This window comes from Sesamum indicum, linkage group LG1, assembly GCF_026168435.1.
Source record: "Sesamum indicum cultivar Baizhima isolate 11 linkage group LG1, ASM2616843v1, whole genome shotgun sequence".
Taxonomy (NCBI): Eukaryota; Viridiplantae; Streptophyta; class Magnoliopsida; order Lamiales; family Pedaliaceae; genus Sesamum; species Sesamum indicum.
Window position 1 is genome coordinate 18,650,453 of NC_142657.1, and position 22,782 is coordinate 18,673,234.

Genomic DNA, 22,782 nt, shown 5'->3' on the forward strand with positions numbered 1-22,782 from the left:
GCAGCCACTGCCGACGGCCGCGCGCAGGCAGCAACTGCCGACGTGCGCGCGCGCGCCTGTACGGACAGTGCCGACGTCCGCGCGCGCGCCTGTGCGGGCACTGTGCGCGCGCGCGCGCAGGCAGCCCGTGCCGACGTGCGCGCGCGCGCGCAGGCAGCCCGTGCCGACGTGCGCGCGCGCGCGCCTCGGGCGTCGCGTCACCTCAAAATCACATGATTAATTCATTTTTGTTGAAATAATTTACTTTTGAGTTATGAAAATTTTTATTTAATTATTTTAATTATTAAAAAAAAAAAAAAAAAAAAAAACGCTTGCGCGGACGCCGGGCCTCGGGCGTCCACTGCATGAAAATTTTCGCGTCACCTCAAAATCACATGATTAATTCATTTTTTTTGAAATAATTTATTTTTGAGTTATGAAAATTTTTATTTAATTATTTTAATTATTAATTAAAAAAAAAAAAAAAAAAAAAAAAAAAACGCTTGCGCGGACGCTGCCGGCGCGCGCGCGCAGGCGGGCACTGCAGGGCGGGCGCGCGCGCGCCTGCGCGGGCACTGCCGGGCGGGCGCGCGCGCGCCTGCGCGGGCACTGCCGGGCGGGCGCGCGCGCGCCTGCGCGGGCACAGCCGGGCGGGGCCGGGCGCGCCTGCGCGGGCACTGCCGGGCGGGGCCGCGCGCGCCTGCGCGGGCACTGCCGGGCGGGGCCGCGCGCGCCTGCGCGGGCACTGCCGGGCGGGCGCGCGCGCGCCTGCGCGGGCACTGCCGGGCGGGGCCGCGCGCGCCTGCGCGGGCACTGCCGGGCGGGGCCGCGCGCGCCTGCGCGGGCACTGCCGGGCGGGCGCGCGCGCGCCTGCGCGGGCACTGCCGGGCGGGCGCGCGCGCGCCTGCGCGGGCACTGCCGGGCGGGGCCGCGCGCGCCTGCGCGGGCACTCGGGCGGGCGCGCGCGCGCCTGCGCGGACTGTGCCGGCCTGCGCGCGGGCGCCAGTGCGGGCACTGCCGGGCGCGCGCGCGCCTGCGCGGCCTGCGCGGCGTGTGCCGGCCTGCCCGCGCGCGCCTGCGCGGCCTGCGCGGCGTGTGCCGGCCTGCCCGCGCGCGCCTGCGCGGACTGTGCCGGCCTGCGTGCGCGCGCCTGCGCGGCCTGTGCGGCCTGCGCCGGCCTGCCCGCGCGCGCCTGCGCGGCCTGTGCCGGCATGCCTGCGCGGCCTGTGCCGGCATGCCTGCGCGGCCTGCGCGGCGTGTGCCGGCCTGCCCGCGCGGGCCTGCGCGGCGTGTGCCGGCCTGCCTGCGCGGCCTGCGCGGCCTCTGCCGGCATGCCCGCGCGGGCCTGCGCGGCCTGTGCCGGCCTGCCTGCGCGACCTGCGCGGCGTGCGCCGGCCTGCCCACGCGCGCCTGCGCGGCCTGCACCGGCCTGCCCGCGCGCGCCTGCGCGGCCTGTGCCGGCCTGCGCGCGCGCGCCTGCGCGGTCTGTGCCGGCCTGCGCGCGCGCGCCTGCGCGGCCTGTGCCGGCATGTGCGCGCGCGCCTGCGCGGCCTGTGTTGGCCTGCGCGGACCGTGCCGGCCTGCGCGCGCGCGCCTGCGCGGCCTGTGCGGCCTGCGCGGCCCGTGCCGGCCTGCGCGCGCGCGCAGGCAGCCCGTGCCGACGCGCGCGCGGGCGCGCCTTGGCCGACCACTGCATGAAAATTTGCACGTCCCTCAAAATGACATGATTAATTCATTTTTGTTGAAATAATTAATTTTTGAGGTGTGAAAATTTTTATTTAATTATTTTAATTATTAAAAAAATAATAAATAAAAAGAAAAAAATGGGAAAAATATGAAGACACAATAGAATAATATTTTAATTTTTTACGCATCGTATTTGTATCGCGAAATATTTATTTTATTATATTCAGTTATATTCTGCGTCCCAAATGTTTGAAAAATAATTGAGAAAAAAACTGGAGAGTTCACGTTCGCGCGGACACTGCCGACGTGCGCGCGCAGGCAGCCACTGCCGACGTGCGCGCGCAGCAGCCACTGCCGACGGCCGCGCGCAGGCAGCCACTGCCGACGTGCGCGCGCGCGCCTGTACGGACAGTGCCGACGGCCGCGCGCGCGCCTGTGCGGGCACTGCCGACGTGCGCGCGCGCGCGCAGGCAGCCCGTGCCGACGTGCGCGCGCGCGCGCCTCGGGCGTCGCGTCACCTCAAAATCACATGATTAATTCATTTTTGTTGAAATAATTTATTTTTGAGTTATGAAAATTTTTATTTAATTATTTTAATTATTAAAAAAAAAAAACGCTTGCGCGGACGCCGGGCCTCGGGCGTCCACTGCATGAAAATTTTCGCGTCACCTCAAAATCACATGATTAATTCATTTTTGTTGAAATAATTTATTTTTGAGTTATGAAAATTTTTATTTAATTATTTTAATTATTAAAAAAAAAAAAAAAACGCTTGCGCGGACGCAGCCGGCGCGCGGGCGCAGGCGGGCAATGCCGGGCGCGCGCGCGCGCGCAGGCGGGCACTGCCGGGCGGGCGCGCGCAGCAGCCACTGCCGACGGCCGCGCGCAGGCAGCAACTGCCGACGTGCGCGTGCGCGCCTGTACGGACAGTGCCGACGGACGCGCGCGCGCCTGTGCGGGCACTGTGCGCGCGCGCGCGCAGGCAGCCCGTGCCGACGTGCGCGCGCGCGCGCCTCGGGCGTCGCGTCACCTCAAAATCACATGATTAATTCATTTTTGTTGAAATAATTTACTTTTGAGTTATGAAAATTTTTATTTAATTATTTTAATTATTAAAAAAAAAAAAAAAAAAAAACGCTTGCGCGGACGCCGGGCCTCGAGCGTCCAATGCATGAAAATTTTCGCGTCACCTCAAAATCACATGATTAATTCATTTTTTTTGAAATAATTTATTTTTGAGTTATGAAAATTTTTATTTAATTATTTTAATTAGTAATAAAAAAAAAAAAAAAAAACGCTTGCGCGGACGCTGCCGGCGCGCGCGCGCAGGCGGGCACTGCAGGGCGGGCGCGCGCGCCTGCGCGGGCACTGCCGGGCGGGGCCGCGCGCGCCTGCGCGGGCACTGCCGGGCGGGCGAGCGCGCGCCTGCGCGGGCACAGCCGGGCGGGGCCGGGCGCGCCTGCGCGGGCACTGCCGGGCGGGGCCGCGCGCGCCTGCGCGGGCACTGCCGGGCGGGGCCGCGCGCGCCTGCGCTGGCACTGCCGGGCGGGCGCGCGCGCGCCTGCGCGGGCACTGCCGGGCGGGGCCGGGCGCGCCTGCGCGGGCACTGCCGGGCGGGCGCGCGCGCGCCAGCGCGGGCACTGCCGGGCGGGGCCGCGCGCGCCTGCGCGGGCACTGCCGGGCGGGGCCGCGCGCGCCTGCGCGGGCACTGCCGGGCGGGGCCGCGCGCGCCTGCGCGGGCACTGCCGGGCGGGGCCGCGCGCGCCTGCGCGGGCACTGCCGGGCGGGCGCGCGCGCGCCTGCGCGGGCACTGCCGGGCGGGGCCGCGCGCGCCTGCGCGGGCACTCGGGCGGGCGCGCGCGCGCCTGCGCGGACTGTGCCGGCCTGCGCGCGGGCGCCAGTGCGGGCACTGCCGGGCAAGCGGGCGCCTGCGCGCGCGCGCCTGCGCGGCCTGCGCGGCGTGTGCCGGCCTGCCCGCGCGCGCCTGCGCGGCCTGCGCGGCGTGTGCCGGCCTGCCCGCGCGCGCCTGCGCGGACTGTGCCGGCCTGCGTGCGCGCGCCTGCGCGGCCTGTGCGGCCTGCGCCGGCCTGCCCGCGCGCGCCTGCGCGGCCTGTGCCGGCATGCCTGCGCGGCCTGCGCGGCGTGTGCCGGCCTGCCCGCGCGGGCCTGCGCGGCGTGTGCCGGCCTGCCTGCGCGGCCTGCGCGGCCTCTGCCGGCATGCCCGCGCGGGCCTGCGCGGCCTGTGCCGGCCTGCCTGCGCGGCCTGCGCGGCCTGTGCCGGCCTGCCTGCGCGACCTGCGCGGCGTGCGCCGGCCTGCCCACGCGCGCCTGCGCGGCCTGCACCGGCCTGCCCGCGCGCGCCTGCGCGGCCTGTGCCGGCCTGCGCGGTCTGTGCCGGCCTGCGCGCGCGCGCCTGCGCGGCCTGTGCCGGCATGTGCGCGCGCGCCTGCGCGGCCTGTGTTGGCCTGCGCGGACCGTGCCGGCCTGCGCTCGCGCGCCTGCGCGGCCTGTGCGGCCCGTGCCGGCCTGCGCGCGCGCGCAGGCAGCCCGTGCCGACGCGCGCGCGGGCGCGCCTTGGCCGACCACTACATGAAAATTTGCACGTCCCTCAAAATGACATGATTAATTCATTTTTGTTGAAATAATTAATTTTTGAGGTGTGAAAATTTTTATTTAATTATTTTAATTATTAAAAAAATAATAAATAAAAGGAAAAAAATGGGAAAAATATGAAGACACAATAGAATAATATTTTAATTTTTTACGCATCGTATTTGTATCGCGAAATATTTATTTTATTATATTCAGTTATATTCTGCGTCCCAAATGTTTGAAAAATAATTGGAAAAAAACTGGAGAGTTCACGTTCGCGCGGACACTGCCGACGTGCGCGCGCAGGCAGCCACTGCCGACGTGCGCGCGCAGCAGCCACTGCCGACGGCCGCGCGCAGGCAGCCACTGCCGACGTGCGCGCGCGCGCCTGTACGGACAGTGCCGACGGCCGCGCGCGCGCCTGTGCGGGCACTGCCGACGTGCGCGCGCGCGCGCAGGCAGCTCGGGCGTCGCGTCACCTCAAAATCCCATGATTAATTCATTTTTGTTGAAATAATTTATTTTTGAGTTATGAAAATTTTTATTTAATTATTTTAATTATTAAAAAAAAAAAAAAAAAAACGCTTGCGCGGACGCCGGGCCTCGGGCTTCCACTGCATGAAAATTTTCGCGTCACCTCAAAATCACATGATTAATTCATTTTTGTTGAAATAATTTATTTTTGAGTTATGAAAATTTTTATTTAATTATTTTAATTATTAAAAAAAAAAAAAAAAAAAACGCTTGCGCGGACGCAGCCGGCGCGCGCGCAAAGGCGGGCAATGCCGAGCGCGCGCGCGCGCGCAGGCGGGCACTGCCGGGCGGGCGCGTGCAGCAGCCACTGCCGACGGCCGCGCGCAGGCAGCAACTGCCGACGTGCGCGCGCGCGCCTGTACGGACAGTGCCGACGGCCGCGCGCGCGCCTGTGCGGGCACTGTGCGCGCGCGCGCGCAGGCAGCCCGTGCCGCATGCGCGCGCGCGCGCCTCGGGCGTCGCGTCACCTCAAAATCACATGATTAATTCATTTTTGTTGAAATAATTTACTTTTGAGTTATGAAAATTTTTATTTAATTATTTTAATTATTAAAAAAAAAAAAAAAAAAAAAACGCTTGCGCGGACGCCGGGCCTCGGGCGTCCACTGCATGAAAATTTTCGCGTCACCTCAAAATCACATGATTAATTCATTTTTTTTGAAATAATTTATTTTTGAGTTATGAAAATTTTTATTTAATTATTTTAATTATTAATAAAAAAAAAAAAAAAAAACGGTTGCGCGGACGCTGCCGGCGCGCGCGCGCAGGCGGGCACTGCAGGGCGGGCGCGCGCGCGCCTGCGCGGGCACTGCCGGGCGGGCGCGCGCGCGCCTGCGCGGGCACTGCCGGGCGGGCGCGCGCGCGCCTGCGCGGGCACAGCCGGGCGGGGCCGGGCGCGCCTCCGCGGGCACTGCCGGTCGGGGCCGCGCGCGCCTGCGCGGGCACTGCCGGGCGGGGCCGCGCGCGCCTGCGCGGGCACTGCCGGGCGGGGCCGCGCGCGCCTGCGCTGGCACTGCCGGGCGGGCGCGCGCGCGCCTGCGCGGGCACTGCCGGGCGGGGCCGGGCGCGCCTGCGCGGGCACTGCCGGGCGGGCGCGCGCGCGCCAGCGCGGGCACTGCCGGGCGGGGCCGCGCGCGCCTGCGCGGGCACTGCCGGGCGGGCGCGCGCGCGCCTGCGCGGGCACAGCTGGGCGGGGCCGGGCGCGCCTGCGCGGGCACTGCCCCGCGGGAGCGCGCGCGCCTGCACGGGCACTGCCGGGCGGGGCCGCGCGCGCCTGCGCGGGCACTGCCGGGCGGGCGCGCGCGCGCCTGCGCGGACTGTGCCGGCCTGCGCGCGGGCGCCAGTGCGGGCACTGCCGGGCGCGCGGGCGCCTGCGCGCGCGCGCCTGCGCGGCCTGCGCGGCGTGTGCCGGCCTGCCCGCGCCCGCCTGCGCGGCCTGCGCGGCGTGTGCCGGCCTGCCCGCGCGCGCCTGCGCGGACTGTGCCGGCCTGCGTGCGCGCGCCTGCGCGGCCTGTGCGGCCTGCGCCGGCCTGCCCGCGCGCGCCTGCGCGGCCTGTGCCGGCATGCCTGCGCGGCCTGCGCGGCGTGTGCCGGCCTGCCCGCGCGGGCCTGCGCGGCGTGTGCCGGCCTGCCTGCGCGGCCTCTGCCGGCATGCCCGCGCGGGCCTGCGCGGCCTGTGCCGGCCTGCCTGCGCGGCCTGCGCGGCCTGTGCCGGCCTGCCTGCGCGACCTGCGCGGCGTGCGCCGGCCTGCCCACGCGCGCCTGCGCGGCCTGCACCGGCCTGCCCGCGCGCGCCTGCGCGGCCTGTGCCTGCCTGCGCGCGCGCGCCTGCGCGGTCTGTGCCGGCCTGCGCGCGCGCGCCTGCGCGGCCTGTGCCGGCATGTGCGCGCGCGCCTGCGCGGCCTGTGTTGGCCTGCGCGCGCGCGCCTGCGCGGCCTGTGCGGCCTGCGCGGCCCGTGCCGGCCTGCGCGCGCGCGCAGGCAGCCCGTGCCGACGCGCGCGCGGGCGCGCCTTGGCCGACCACTGCATGAAAATTTGCACGTCCCTCAAAATGACATGATTAATTCATTTTTGTTGAAATAATTAATTTTTGAGGTGTGAAAATTTTTATTTAATTATTTTAATTATTAAAAAAATAATAAATAAAAGGAAAAAAATGGGAAAAAGATGAAGACACAATAGAATAATATTTTAATTTTTTACGCATCGTATTTGTATCGCGAAATATTTATTTTATTATATTCAGTTATATTCTGCGTCCCAAATGTTTGAAAAATAATTGAGAAAAAAACTGGAGAGTTCACGTTCGCGCGGACACTGCCGACGTGCGCGCGCAGCAGCCACTGCCGACGGCCGCGCGCAGGCAGCCACTGCCGACGTGCGCTCGCGCGCCTGTACGGACAGTGCCGACGGCCGCGCGCGCGCGCCTCGGGCGTCGCGTCACCTCAAAATCACATGATTAATTCATTTTTGTTGAAATAATTTATTTTTGAGTTATGAAAATTTTTATTTAATTATTTTAATTATTAAAAAAAAAAAAAAAAAAAACGCTTGCGCGGACGCCGGGCCTCGGGCGTCCACTGCATGAAAATTTTCGCGTCACCTCAAAATCACATGATTAATTCATTTTTGTTGAAATAATTTATTTTTGAGTTATGAAAATTTTTATTTAATTATTTTAATTATTAAAAAAAAAAAAAAAAACGCTTGCGCGGACGCAGCCGGCGCGCGCGCGCAGGCGGGCAATGCCGGGCGCGCGCGCGCGCGCAGGCGGGCACTGCCGGGCGGGCGCGCGCAGCAGCCACTGCCGACGGCCGCGCGCAGGCAGCAACTGCCGACGTGCGCGCGCGCGCCTGTACGGACAGTGCCGACGGCCGCGCGCGCGCCTGTGCGGGCACTGTGCGCGCGCGCGCGCAGGCAGCCCGTGGCGACGTGCGCGCGCGCGCGCCTCGGGCGTCGCGTCACCTCAAAATCACATGATTAATTCATTTTTGTTGAAATAATTTACTTTTGAGTTATGAAAATTTTTATTTAATTATTTTAATTATTAAAAAAAAAAAAAAAAAAAAAAAAACGCTTGCGCGGACGCCGGGCCTCGGGCGTCCACTGCATGAAAATCTTCGCGTCACCTCAAAATCACATGATTAATTCATTTTTTTTGAAATAATTTATTTTTGAGTTATGAAAATTTTTATTTAATTATTTTAATTATTAATAAAAAAAAAAAAAAAAAAAAAAAAAAACGCTTGCGCGGACGCTGCCGGCGCGCGCGCGCAGGCGGGCACTGCAGGGCGGGCGCGCGCGCGCCTGCGCGGGCACAGCCGGGCGGGCGCGCGCGCGCCTGCGCGGGCACAGCCGGGCGGGGCCGCGCGCGCCTGCGCGGGCACTGCCGGGCGGGCGTGCGCGCGCCTGCGCGGGCACAGCCGGGCGGGGCCGGGCGCGCCTGCGCGGGCACTGCCGGGCGGGGCCGCGCGCGCCTGCGCGGGCACTGCCGGGCGGGGCCGCGCGCGCCTGCGCGGGCACTGCCGGGCGGGGGCGCGCGCGCCTGCGCGGGCACTGCCGGGCGGGCGCGCGCGCGCCTGCGCGGGCGGGGCCGGGCGCGCCTGCGCGGGCACTGCCGGGCGGGGCCGCGCGCGCCTGCGCGGGCACTGCCGGGCGGGGCCGCGCGCGCCTGCGCGGGCACTGCCGGGCGGGCGCGCGCGCGCCTGCGCGGGCACTGCCGGGCGGGGCCGCGCGCGCCTGCGCGGGCACTCGGGCGGGCGCGCGCGCGCCTGCGCGGACTGTGCCGGCCTGCGCGCGGGCGCCAGTGCGGGCACTGCCGGGCGCGCGGGCGCCAGTGCGGGCACTGCCGGGCGCGCGGGCGCCTGCGCGCGCGCGCCTGCGCGGCCTGCGCGGCGTGTGCCGGCCTGCCCGCGCGCGCCTGCGCGGGCTGCGCGGCGTGTGCCGGCCTGCCCGCGCGCGCCTGCGCGGACTGTGCCGGCCTGCGCGCGCGCGCCTGCGCGGCCTGTGCGGCCTGCGCCGGCCTGCCCGCGCGCGCCTGCGCGGCCTTTGCCGGCATGCCTGCGCGGCCTGCGCGGCGTGTGCCGGCCTGCCCGCGCGGGCCTGCGCGGCGTGTGCCGGCCTGCCTGCGCGGCCTGCGCGGCCTCTGCCGGCATGCCCGCGCGGGCCTGCGCGGCCTGTGCCGGCGTGCCTGCGCGGCCTGCGCGGCCTGTGCCGGCGTGCCTGCGCGGCCTGCGCGGCCTGCGCCGGCCTGCCCACGCGCGCCTGCGCGGCGTGCGCCGGCCTGCCCACGCGCGCCTGCGCGGCCTGTGCCGGCCTGCGCGCGCGCGCCTGCGCGGACTGTGCCGGCCTGCGCGCGCGCGCCTGCGCGGCCTGTGCGGCCTGCGCCGGCCTGTCCCCGCGCGCCTGCGCGGCCTGTGCCGGCATGTGCACGCGCGCCTGCGCGGCCTGTGTTGGCCTGCGCGGACCGTGCCGGCCTGCGCGCGCGCGCCTGCGCGGCCTGTGCGGCCTGCGCGGCCCGTGCCGGCCTGCGCGCGCGCGCAGGCAGCCCGTGCCGACGCGCGCGCGGGCGCGCCTTGGCCGACCACTGCATGAAAATTTGCACGTCCCTCAAAATGACATGATTAATTCATTTTTGTTGAAATAATTAATTTTTGAGGTGTGAAAATTTTTATTTAATTATTTTAATTATTAAAAAAATAATAAATAAAAGGAAAAAAATGGGAAAAATATGAAGACACAATAGAATAATATTTTAATTTTTTACGCATCGTATTTGTATCGCGAAATATTTATTTTATTATATTCAGTTATATTCTGCGTCCCAAATGTTTGAAAAATAATTGAGAAAAAAATTGGAGAGTTCACGTTCGCGCGGACACTGCCGACGTGCGCGCGCAGGCAGCCACTGCCGACGTGCGCGCGCAGCAGCCACTGCCGACGGCCGCGCGCAGGCAGCCACTGCCGACGTGCGCGCGCGCGCGCAGGCAGCCCGTGCCGACGTGCGCGCGCGCGCGCCTCGGGCGTCGCGTCACCTCAAAATCACATGATTAATTCATTTTTGTTGAAATAATTTATTTTTGAGTTATGAAAATTTTTATTTAATTATTTTAATTATTAAAAAAAAAAAAAAAAAAAAAACGCTTGCGCGGACGACGGGCCTCGGGCGTCCACTGCATGAAAATTTTCGCGTCACCTCAAAATCACATGATTAATTCATTTTTGTTGAAATAATTTATTTTTGAGTTATGAAAATTTTTATTTAATTATTTTAATTATTAAAAAAAAAAAAAAAAAAACGCTTGCGCGGACGCAGCCGGTGCGCGCGCGCAGGCTGGCAATGCCGGGCGCGCGCGCGCGCGCAGGCGGGCACTGCCGGGCGGGCGCGCGCAGCAGCCACTGCCGACGGCCGCGCGCAGGCAGCAACTGCCGACGTGCGCGCGCGCGCCTGTACGGACAGTGCCGACGGCCGCGCGCGCGCCTGTGCGGGCACTGTGCGCGCGCGCGCGCAGGCAGCCCGTGCCGACGTGCGCGCGCGCGCGCCTCGGGCGTCGCGTCACCTCAAAATCACATGATTAATTCATTTTTGTTGAAATAATTTATTTTTGAGTTATGAAAATTTTTATTTAATTATTTTAATTATTAAAAAAAAAAAAAAAAAAAAACGCTTGCGCGGACGCCGGGCCTCGGGCGTCCACTGCATGAAAATTTTCGCGTCACCTCAAAATCACATGATTAATTCATTTTTGTTGAAATAATTTATTTTTGAGTTATGAAAATTTTTATTTAATTATTTTAATTATTAATAAAAAAAAAAAAAAAAAAACGCTTGCGCGGACGCTGCCGGCGCGCGCGCGCAGGCGGGCACAACAGGGCGGGCGCGCGCGCGCCTGCGCGGGCACAGCCGGGCGGGCGCGCGCGCGCCTGCGCGGGCACAGCCGGGCGGGGCCGCGCGCGCCTGCGCGGGCACTGCCGGGCGGGCGCGCGCGCGCCTGCGCGGGCACTGCCGGGCGGGCGCGCGCGCGCCTGCGCGGGCACAGCCGGGCGGGGCCGGGCGCGCCTGCGCGGGCACTGCCGGGCGGGGCCGCGCGCGCCTGCGCGGGCACTGCCGGGCGGGGCCGCGCGCGCCTGCGCGGGCACTGCCGGGCGGGCGCGCGCGCGCCTGCGCGGGCACTGCCGGGCGGGCGCGCGCGCGCCTGCGCGGGCACTGCCGGGCGGGGCCGCGCGCGCCTGCGCGGGCACGCGGGCGGGCGCGCGCGCGCCTGCGCGGACTGTGCCGGCCTGCGCGCGGGCGCCAGTGCGGGAACTGCCGGGCGCGCGCGCGCCTGCGCGGCCTGCGCGGCGTGTGCCGGCCTGCCCGCGCGCGCCTGCGCGGCCTGCGCGGCGTGTGCCGGCCTGCCCGCGCGCGCCTGCGCGGACTGTGCCGGCCTGCGCGCGCGCGCCTGCGCGGCCTGTGCGGCCTGCGCCGGCCTGCCCGCGCGCGCCTGCGCGGCCTGTGCCGGCATGCCTGCGCGGCCTGCGCGGCGTGTGCCGGCCTGCCCGCGCGGGCCTGCGCGGCGTGTGCCGGCCAGCCTGCGCGGCCTGCGCGGCCTCTGCCGGCATGCCCGCGCGGGCCTGCGCGGCCTGTGCCGGCCTGCCTGCGCGGCCTGCGCGGCCTGTGCCGGCCTGCCTGCGCGACCTGCGCGGCGTGCGCCGGCCTGCCCACGCGCGCCTGCGCGGCCTGCACCGGCCTGCCCGCGCGCGCCTGCGCGGCCTGTGCCGGCCTGCGCGCGCGCGCCTGCGCGGTCTGTGCCGGCCTGCGCGCGCGCGCCTGCGCGGCCTGTGCGGCCTGCGCCGGCCTGTCCCCGCGCGCCTGCGCGGCCTGTGCCGGCATGTGCGCGCGCGCCTGCGCGGCCTGTGTTGGCCTGCGCGGACCGTGCCGGCCTGCGCGCGCGCGCCTGCGCGGCCTGTGCGGCCCGTGCCGGCCTGCGCGCGCGCGCAGGCAGCCCGTGCCGACGCGCGCGCGGGCGCGCCTTGGCCGACCACTGCATGAAAATTTGCACGTCCCTCAAAATGACATGATTAATTCATTTTTGTTGAAATAATTAATTTTTGAGGTGTGAAAATTTTTATTTAATTATTTTAATTATTAAAAAAATAATAAATAAAAGGAAAAAAATGGGAAAAATATGAAGACACAATAGAATAATATTTTAATTTTTTACGCATCGTATTTGTATCGCGAAATATTTATTTTATTATATTCAGTTATATTCTGCGTCCCAAATGTTTGAAAAATAATTGAGAAAAAAACTGGAGAGTTCACGTTCGCGCGGACACTGCCGACGTGCGCGCGCAGGCAGCCACTGCCGACGTGCGCGCGCAGCAGCCACTGCCGACGGCCGCGCGCAGGCAGCCACTGCCGACGTGCGCGCGCGCGCCTGTACGGACACTGCCGACGGCCGCGCGCGCGCCTGTGCGGGCACTGCCGACGTGCGCGCGCGCGCGCGCCTCGGGCGTCGCGTCACCTCAAAATCACATGATTAATTCATTTTTGTTGAAATAATTTATTTTTGAGTTATGAAAATTTTTATTTAATTATTTTAATTATTAAAAAAAAAAAAAAAAAAAAACGCTTGCGCGGACGCCGGGCCTCGGGCGTCCACTGCATGAAAATTTTCGCGTCACCTCAAAATCACATGATTAATTCATTTTTGTTGAAATAATTTATTTTTGAGTTATGAAAATTTTTATTTAATTATTTTAATTATTAAAAAAAAAAAAAAAAAAACGCTTGCGCGGACGCAGCCGGCGCGCGCGCGCAGGCGGGCAATGCCGGGCGCGCGCGCGCGCGCAGGCGGGCACTGCCGGGCGGGCGCGCGCAGCAGCCACTGCCGACGGCCGCGCGCAGGCAGCAACTGCCGACGTGCGCGCGCGCGCCTGTACGGACAGTGCCGACGGCCGCGCGCGCGCCTGTGCGGGCACTGTGCGCGCGCGCGCGCAGGCAGCCCGTGCCGACGTGCGCGCGCGCGCGCCTCGGGCGTCGCGTCACCTCAAAATCACATGATTAATTCATTTTGTTGAAATAATTTACTTTTGAGTTATGAAAATTTTTATTTAATTATTTTAATTATTAAAAAAAAAAAAAAAAAAAAAAAAACGCTTGCGCGGACGCCGGGCCTCGGGCGTCCACTGCATGAAAATTTTCGCGTCACCTCAAAATCACATGATTAATTCATTTTTTTTGAAATAATTTATTTTTGAGTTATGAAAATTTTTATTTAATTATTTTAATTATTAAAAAAAAAAAAAAAAAAAACGCTTGCGCGGACGCTGCCGGCGCGCGCGCGCAGGCGGGCACTGCAGGGCGGGCGCGCGCGCGCCTGCGCGGGCACAGCCGGGCGGGGCCGGGCGCGCCTGCGCGGGCACTGCCGGGCGGGGCCGCGCGCGCCTGCGCGGGCACTGCCGGGCGGGGCCGCGCGCGCCTGCGCGGGCACTGCCGGGCGGGCGCGCGCGCGCCTGCGCGGGCACTGCCGGGCGGGGCCGCGCGCGCGCCTGCGCGGACTGTGCCGGCCTGCGCGCGGGCGCCAGTGCGGGCACTGCCGGGCGCGCGGGCGCCTGCGCGCGCGCGCCTGCGCGGCCTGCGCGGCGTGTGCCGGCCTGCCCGCGCGCGCCTGCGCGGCCTGCGCGGCGTGTGCCGGCCTGCCCGCGCGCGCCTGCGCGGACTGTGCCGGCCTGCGCGCGCGCGCCTGCGCGGCCTGTGCGGCCTGCGCCGGCCTGCCCGCGCGCGCCTGCGCGGCCTGTGCCGGCATGCCTGCGCGGCCTGTGCCGGCATGCCTGCGCGGCCTGCGCGGCGTGTGCCGGCCTGCCCGCGCGGGCCTGCGCGGCGTGTGCCGGCATGCCCGCGCGGCCTGTGCCGGCCTGCCTGCGCGACCTGCGCGGCGTGCGCCGGCCTGCCCACGCGCGCCTGCGCGGCCTGCACCGGCCTGCCCGCGCGCGCCTGCGCGGCCTGTGCCGGCCTGCGCGCGCGCGCCTGCGCGGTCTGTGCCGGCCTGCGCGCGCGCGCCTGCGCGGCCTGTGCGGCCTGCGCGGCCCGTGCCGGCCTGCGCGCGCGCGCAGGCAGCCCGTGCCGACGCGCGCGCGGGCGCGCCTTGGCCGACCACTGCATGAAAATTTGCACGTCCCTCAAAATGACATGATTAATTCATTTTTGTTGAAATAATTAATTTTTGAGGTGTGAAAATTTTTATTTAATTATTTTAATTATTAAAAAAATAATAAATAAAAGGAAAAAAATGGGAAAAATATGAAGACACAATAGAATAATATTTTAATTTTTTACGCATCGTATTTGTATCGCGAAATATTTATTTTATTATATTCAGTTATATTCTGCGTCCCAAATGTTTGAAAAATAATTGAGAAAAAAACTGGAGAGTTCACGTTCGCGCGGACACTGCCGACGTGCGCGCGCAGGCAGCCACTGCCGACGTGCGCGCGCAGCAGCCACTGCCGACGGCCGCGCGCAGGCAGCCACTGCCGACGTGCGCGCGCGCGCCTGTACGGACAGTGCCGACGGCCGCGCGCGCGCCTGTGCGGGCACTGCCGACGTGCGCGCGCGCGCGCAGGCAGCCCGTGCCGACGTGCGCGCGCGCGCGCCTCGGGCGTCGCGTCACCTCAAAATCACATGATTAATTCATTTTTGTTGAAATAATTTATTTTTGAGTTATGAAAATTTTTATTTAATTATTTTAATTATTAAAAAAAAAAAAAAAAAAAACGCTTGCGCGGACGCCGGGCCTCGGGCGTCCACTGCATGAAAATTTTCGCGTCACCTCAAAATCACATGATTAATTCATTTTTGTTGAAATAATTTATTTTTGAGTTATGAAAATTTTTATTTAATTATTTTAATTATTAAAAAAAAAAAAAAAAAAACGCTTGCGCGGACGCAGCCGGCGCGCGCGCGCAGGCGGGCAATGCCGGGCGCGCGCGCGCGCGCAGGCGGGCACTGCCGGGCGGGCGCGCGCAGCAGCCACTGCCGACGGCCGCGCGCGCGCCTGTACGGACAGTGCCGACGGCCGCGCGCGCGCCTGTGCGGGCACTGTGCGCGCGCGCGCGCAGGCAGCCCGTGCCGACGTGCGCGCGCGCGCGCCTCGGGCGTCGCGTCACCTCAAAATCACATGATTAATTCATTTTTGTTGAAATAATTTACTTTTGAGTTATGAAAATTTTTATTTAATTATTTTAATTATTAAAAAAAAAAAAAAAAAAAAACGCTTGCGCGGACGCCGGGCCTCGGGCGTCCACTGCATGAAAATTTTCGCGTCACCTCAAAATCACATGATTAATTCATTTTTTTTGAAATAATTTATTTTTGAGTTATGAAAATTTTTATTTAATTATTTTAATTATTAATAAAAAAAAAAAAAAAAACGCTTGCGCGGACGCTGCCGGCGCGCGCGCGCAGGCGGGCACTGCAGGGCGGGCGCGCGCGCGCCTGCGCGGGCACAGCCGGGCGGGCGCGCGCGCGCCTGCGCGGGCACTGCCGGGCGGGGCGCGCGCGCGCCTGCGCGGGCACTGCCGGGCGGGGCCGCGCGCGCCTGCGCGGGCACTGCCGGGCGGGGCGCGCGCGCGCCTGCGCGGGCACTGCCGGGCGGGGCCGCGCGCGCCTGCGCCGGCACTGCCGGGAGGGCGCGCGCGCGCCTGCGCGGGCACAGCAGGGCGGGGCCGCGCGCGCCTGCGCGGGCACTGCCGGGCGGGGCCGCAGGCGCCTGCGCGGGCACTGCCGGGCGGGGCCGCGCGCGCCTGCGCTGGCACTGCCGGGCGGGCGCGCGCGCGCCTGCGCGGGCACAGCCGGGCGGGGCCGGGCGCGCCTGCGCGGGCACTGCCGGGCGGGGCCGCGCGCGCCTGCGCGGGCACTGCCGGGCGGGGCCGCGCGCGCCTGCGCGGGCACTGCCGGGCGGGCGCGCGCGCGCCTGAGCGGGCACTGCCGGGCGGGGCCGCGCGCGCCTGCGCGGGCACTCGGGCGGGCGCGCGCGCGCCTGCGCGGACTGTGCCGGCCTGCGCGCGGGCGCCAGTGCGGGCACTGCCGGGCGCGCGGGCGCCTGCGCGCGCGCGCCTGCGCGGCCTGCGCGGCGTGTGCCGGCCTGCCCGCGCGCGCCTGCGCGGCCTGCGCGGCGTGTGCCGGCCTGCCCGCGCGCGCCTGCGCGGACTGTGCCGGCCTGCGCGCGCGCGCCTGCGCGGCCTGTGCGGCCTGCGCCGGCCTGCCCGCGCGCGCCTGCGCGGCCTGTGCCGGCATGCCTGCGCGGCCTGTGCCGGCATGCCTGCGCGGCCTGCGCGGCGTGTGCCGGCCTGCCCGCGCGGGCCTGCGCGGCGTGTGCCGGCCTGCCTGCGCGGCCTGCGCGGCCTCTGCCGGCATGCCCGCGCGGGCCTGCGCGGCCTGTGCCGGCCTGCCTGCGCGGCCTGCGCGGCCTGTGCCGGCCTGCCTGCGCGACCTGCGCGGCGTGCGCCGGCCTGCCCACGCGCGCCTGCGCGGCCTGCACCGGCCTGCCCGCGCGCGCCTGCGCGGCCTGTGCGGCCTGCGCGGTCTGTGCCGGCCTGCGCGCGCGCGCCTGCGCGGCCTGTGCGGCCTGCGCCGGCCTGTCCCCGCGCGCCTGCGCGGCCTGTGCCGGCATGTGCGCGCGCGCCTGCGCGGCCTGTGTTGGCCTGCGCGGACCGTGCCGGCCTGCGCGCGCGCGCCTGCGCGGCCTGTCCGGCCTGCGCGGCCCGTGCCGGCCTGCGCGCGCGCGCAGGCAGCCCGTGCCGACGCGCGCGCGGGCGCGCCTTGGCCGACCACTGCATGAAAATTTGCACGTCCCTCAAAATGACATGATTAATTCATTTTTGTTGAAATAATTAATTTTTGAGGTGTGAAAATTTTTATTTAATTATTTTAATTATTAAAAAAATAATAAATAAAAGGAAAAAAATGGGAAAAATATGAAGACACAATAGAATAATATTTTAATTTTTTACGCATCGTATTTGTATCGCGAAATATTTATTTTATTATATTCAGTTATATTCTGCGTCCCAAATGTTTGAAAAATAATTGAGAAAAAAACTGGAGAGTTCACGTTCGCGCGGACACTGCCGACGTGCGCGCGCAGGCAGCCACTGCCGACGTGCGCGCGCAGCAGCCACTGCCGACGGCCGCGCGTAGGCAGCCACTGCCGACGTGCGCGCGCGCGCCTGTACGGACAGTGCCGACGGCCGCGCGCGCGCCTGTGCGGGCACTGCCGACGTGCGCGCGCGCGCGCCTCGGGCGTCGCGTCACCTCAAAATCACATGATTAATTCATTTTTGTTGAAATAATTTCTTTTTGAGTTATGAAAATTTTTATTTAATTATTTTAATTATTAAAAAAAAAAAAAAAAAAAACGCTTGCGCGGACGCCGGGCCTCGGGCGTCCACTGCATGAAAATTTTCGCGTCACCTCAAAATCACATGATTAATTCATTTTTGTTGAAATAATTTATTTTTGAGTTATGAAAATTTTTATTTAATTATTTTAATTATTAAAAAAAAAAAAAAAAAACGCTTGCGCGGACGCAGCCGGCGCGCGCGCGCAGGCGGGCAATGCCGGGCGCGCGCGCGCGCGCAGGCGGGCACTGCCGGGCGGGCGCGCGCAGCAGCCACTGCCGACGGCCGCGCGCAGGCAGCAACTGCCGACGGGCGCGCGCGCGCCTGTACGGACAGTGCCGACGGCCGCGCGCGCGCCTGTGCGGGCACTGTGCGCGCGCGCGCGCAGGCAACCCATGCCGACGTGCGCGCGCGCGCGCCTCGGGCGTCGCGTCACCTCAAAATCACATGATTAATTCATTTTTGTTGAAATAATTTACTTTTGAGTTATGAAAATTTTTATTTAATTATTTTAATTATTAAAAAAAAAAAAAAAAAAAAACGCTTGCGCGGACGCCGGGCCTCGGGCGTCCACTGCATGAAAATTTTCGCGTCACCTCAAAATCACATGATTAATTCATTTTTTTTGAAATAATTTATTTTTGAGTTATGAAAATTTTTATTTAATTATTTTAATTATTAATAAAAAAAAAAAAAAAAACGCTTGCGCGGACGCTGCCGGCGCGCCTGCGCGGGCACAGCCGGGCGGGCGCGCGCGCGCCTGCGCGGGCACTGCCGGGCGGGGCGCGCGCGCGCCTGCGCGGGCACTGCCGGGCGGGGCGCGCGCGCCTGCGCGGGCACTGCCGGGCGGGGCGCGCGCGCGCCTGCGCGGGCACTGCCGGGCGGGGCCGCGCGCGCCTGCGCGGGCACTGCCGGGCGGGCGCGCGCGCGCCTGCGCGGGCACTGCCGGGCGGGCGCGCGCGCGCCTGCGCGGGCACAGCAGGGCGGGGCCGCGCGCGCCTGCGCGGGCACTGCCGGGCGGGGCCGCAGGCGCCTGCGCGGGCACTGCCGGGCGGGGCCGCGCGCGCCTGCGCTGGCACTGCCGGGCGGGCGCGCGCGCGCCTGCGCGGGCACAGCCGGGCGGGGCCGGGCGCGCCTGCGCGGGCACTGCCGGGCGGGGCCGCGCGCGCCTGCGCGGGCACTGCCGGGCGGGGCCGCGCGCGCCTGCGCGGGCACTGCCGGGCGGGGCCGCGCGCGCCTGCGCGGGCACTGCCGGGCGGGCGCGCGCGCGCCTGCGCGGGCACTGCCGGGCGGGGCCGCGCGCGCCTGCGCGGACTGTGCCGGCCTGCGCGCGGGCGCCAGTGCGGGCACTGCCGGGCGCGCGGGCGCCTGCGCGCGCGCGCCTGCGCGGCCTGCGCGGCGTGTGCCGGCCTGCCCGCGCGCGCCTGCGCGGACTGTGCCGGCCTGCGCGCGCGCGCCTGCGCGGCCTGTGCGGCCTGCGCCGGCCTGCCCGCGCGCGCCTGCGCGGCCTGTGCCGGCATGCCTGCGCGGCCTGCGCGGCGTGTGCCGGCCTGCCCGCGCGGGCCTGCGCGGCGTGTGCCGGCCTGCCTGCGCGGCCTGCGCGGCCTCTGCCGGCATGCCCGCGCGGGCCTGCGCGGCCTGTGCCGGCCTGCCTGCGCGGCCTGCGCGGCCTGTGCCGGCCTGCCTGCGCGACCTGCGCGGCGTGCGCCGGCCTGCCCACGCACGCCTGCGCGGCCTGCACCGGCCTGCCCGCGCGCGCCTGCGCGGCCTGTGCCGGCCTGCGCGCGCGCGCCTGCGCGGTCTGTGCCGGCCTGCGCGCGCGCGCCTGCGCGGCCTGTGCGGCCTGCGCCGGCCTGTCCCCGCGCGCCTGCGCGGCCGGTGCCGGCATGTGCGCGCGCGCCTGCGCGGACCGTGCCGGCCTGCGCGCGCGCGCCTGCGCGGCCCGTGCCGGCCTGCGCGCGCGCGCAGGCAGCCCGTGCCGACGCGCGCGCGGGCGCGCCTTGGCCGACCACTGCATGAAAATTTGCACGTCCCTCAAAATGACATGATTAATTCATTTTTGTTGAAATAATTAATTTTTGAGGTGTGAAAATTTTTATTTAATTATTTTAATTATTAAAAAAATAATAAATAAAAGGAAAAAAATGGGAAAAATATGAAGACACAATAGAATAATATTTTAATTTTTTACGCATCGTATTTGTATCGCGAAATATTTATTTTATTATATTCAGTTATATTCTGCGTCCCAAATGTTTGAAAAATAATTGAGAAAAAAACTGGAGAGTTCACGTTCGCGCGGACACTGCCGACGTGCGCGCGCAGGCAGCCACTGCCGACGTGCGCGCGCAGCAGCCACTGCCGACGGCCGCGCGTAGGCAGCCACTGCCGACGTGCGCGCGCGCGCCTGTACGGACAGTGCCGACGGCCGCGCGCGCGCCTGTGCGGGCACTGCCGACGTGCGCGCGCGCGCGCGCCTCGGGCGTCGCGTCACCTCAAAATCACATGATTAATTCATTTTTGTTGAAATAATTTCTTTTTGAGTTATGAAAATTTTTATTTAATTATTTTAATTATTAAAAAAAAAAAAAAAAAAACGCTTGCGCGGACGCCGGGCCTCGGGCGTCCACTGCATGAAAATTTTCGCGTCACCTCAAAATCACATGATTAATTCATTTTTGTTGAAATAATTTATTTTTGAGTTATGAAAATTTTTATTTAATTATTTTAATTATTAAAAAAAAAAAAAAAAAAACGCTTGCGCGGACGCAGCCGGCGCGCGCGCGCAGGCGGGCAATGCCGGGCGCGCGCGCGCGCGCAGGCGGGCACTGCCGGGCGGGCGCGCGCAGCAGCCACTGCCGACGGCCGCGCGCAGGCAGCAACTGCCGACGGGCGCGCGCGCGCCTGTACGGACAGTGCCGACGGCCGCGCGCGCGCCTGTGCGGGCACTGTGCGCGCGCGCGCGCAGGCAGCCCGTGCCGACGTGCGCGCGCGCGCGCCTCGGGCGTCGCGTCACCTCAAAATCACATGATTAATTCATTTTTGTTGAAATAATTTACTTTTGAGTTATGAAAATTTTTATTTAATTATTTTAATTATTAAAAAAAAAAAAAAAAGAAAAAACGCTTGCGCGGACGCCGGGCCTGGGGCGTCCACTGCATGAAAATTTTCGCGTCACCTCAAAATCACATGATTAATTCATTTTTTTTGAAATAATTTATTTTTGAGTTATGAAAATTTTTATTTAATTATTTTAATTATTAATAAAAAAAAAAAAAAAAACGCTTGCGCGGACGCTGCCGGCGCGCGCGCGCAGGCGGGCACTGCAGGGCGGGCGCGCGCGCGCCTGCGCGGGCACAGCCGGGCGGGCGCGCGCGCGCCTGCGCGGGCACTGCCGGGCGGGGCGCGCGCGCGCCTGCGCGGGCACTGCCGGGCGGGGCCGCGCGCGCCTGCGCGGGCACTGCCGGGCGGGGCGCGCGCGCGCCTGCGCGGGCACTGCCGGGCGGGGCCGCGCGCGCCTGCGCGGGCACTGCCGGGCGGGCGCGCGCGCGCCTGCGCGGGCACTGCCGGGCGGGCGCGCGCGCGCCTGCGCGGGCACAGCAGGGCGGGGCTGCGCGCGCCTGCGCGGGCACTGCCGGGCGGGGCCGCAGGCGCCTGCGCGGGCACTGCCGGGCGGGGCCGCGCGCGCCTGCGCTGGCACTGCCGGGCGGGCGCGCGCGCGCCTGCGCGGGCACAGCCGGGCGGGGCCGGGCGCGCCTGCGCGGGCACTGCCGGGCGGGGCCGCGCGCGCCTGCGCGGGCACTGCCGGGCGGGGCCGCGCGCGCCTGCGCGGGCACTGCCGGGCGGGGCCGCGCGCGCCTGCGCGGGCACTGCCGGGCGGGCGCGCGCGCGCCTGCGCGGGCACTGCCGGGCGGGGCCGCGCGCGCCTGCGCGGGCACTCGGGCGGGCGCGCGCGCGCCTGCGCGGACTGTGCCGGCCTGCGCGCGGGCGCCAGTGCGGGCACTGCCGGGCGCGCGGGCGCCTGCGCGGCGTGTGCCGGCCTGCCCGCGCGCGCCTGCGCGGCCTGCGCGGCGTGTGCCGGCCTGCCCGCGCGCGCCTGCGCGGACTGCGCCGGCCTGCGCGCGCGCGCCTGCGCGGCCTGTGCGGCCTGCGCCGGCCTGCCCGCGCGCGCCTGCGCGGCCTGTGCCGGCATGCCTGCGCGGCCTGTGCCGGCATGCCTGCGCGGCCTGCGCGGCGTGTGCCGGCCTGCCCGCGCGGGGCTGCGCGGCGTGTGCCGGCCTGCCTGCGCGGCCTGCGCGGCCTCTGCCGGCATGCCCGCGCGGGCCTGCGCGGCCTGTGCCGGCCTGCCTGCGCGGCCTGCGCGGCCTGTGCCGGCCTGCCTGCGCGACCTGCGCGGCGTGCGCCGGCCTGCCCACGCGCGCCTGCGCGGCCTGCACCGGCCTGCCCGCGCGCGCCTGCGCGGCCTGTGCGGCCTGCGCGGTCTGTGCCGGCCTGCGCGCGCGCGCCTGCGCGGCCTGTGCGGCCTGCGCCGGCCTGTCCCCGCGCGCCTGCGCGGCCTGTGCCGGCATGTGCGCGCGCGCCTGCGCGGCCTGTGTTGGCCTGCGCGGACCGTGCCGGCCTGCGCGCGCGCGCCTGTGCGGCCTGTGCGGCCTGCGCGGCCCGTGCCGGCCTGCGCGCGCGCGCAGGCAGCCCGTGCCGACGCGCGCGCGGGCGCGCCTTGGCCGACCACTGCATGAAAATTTGCACGTCCCTCAAAATGACATGATTAATTCATTTTTGTTGAAATAATTAATTTTTGAGGTGTGAAAATTTTTATTTAATTATTTTAATTATTAAAAAAATAATAAATAAAAGGAAAAAAATGGGAAAAATATGAAGACACAATAGAATAATATTTTAATTTTTTACGCATCGTATTTGTATCGCGAAATATTTATTTTATTATATTCAGTTATATTCTGCGTCCCAAATGTTTGAAAAATAATTGAGAAAAAAACTGGAGAGTTCACGTTCGCGCGGACACTGCCGACGTGCGCGCGCAGCAGCCACTGCCGACGGCCGCGCGTAGGCAGCCACTGCCGACGTGCGCGCGCGCGCCTGTACGGAAAGTGCCGACGGCCGCGCGCGCGCCTGTGCGGGCACTGCCGACGTGCGCGCGCGCGCGCCTCGGGCGTCGCGTCACCTCAAAATCACATGATTAATTCATTTTTGTTGAAATAATTTCTTTTTGAGTTATCAAAATTTTTATTTAATTATTTTAATTATTAAAAAAAAAAAAAAAAAAAACGCTTGCGCGGACGCTGCCGGCGCGCGCGCGCAGGCGGGCACTGCAGGGCGGGCGCGCGCGCGCCTGCGCGGGCACAGCCGGGCGGGCGCGCGCGCGCCTGCGCGGGCACTGCCGGGCGGGGCGCGCGCGCGCCTGCGCGGGCACTGCCGGGCGGGGCCGCGCGCGCCTGCGCGGGCACCGCCGGGCGGGGCGCGCGCGCGCCTGCGCGGGCACTGCCGGGCGGGGCCGCGCGCGCCTGCGCGGGCACTGCCGGGCGGGCGCCCGCGCGCCTGCGCGGGCACTGCCGGGCGGGCGCGCGCGCGCCTGCGCGGGCACAGCAGGGC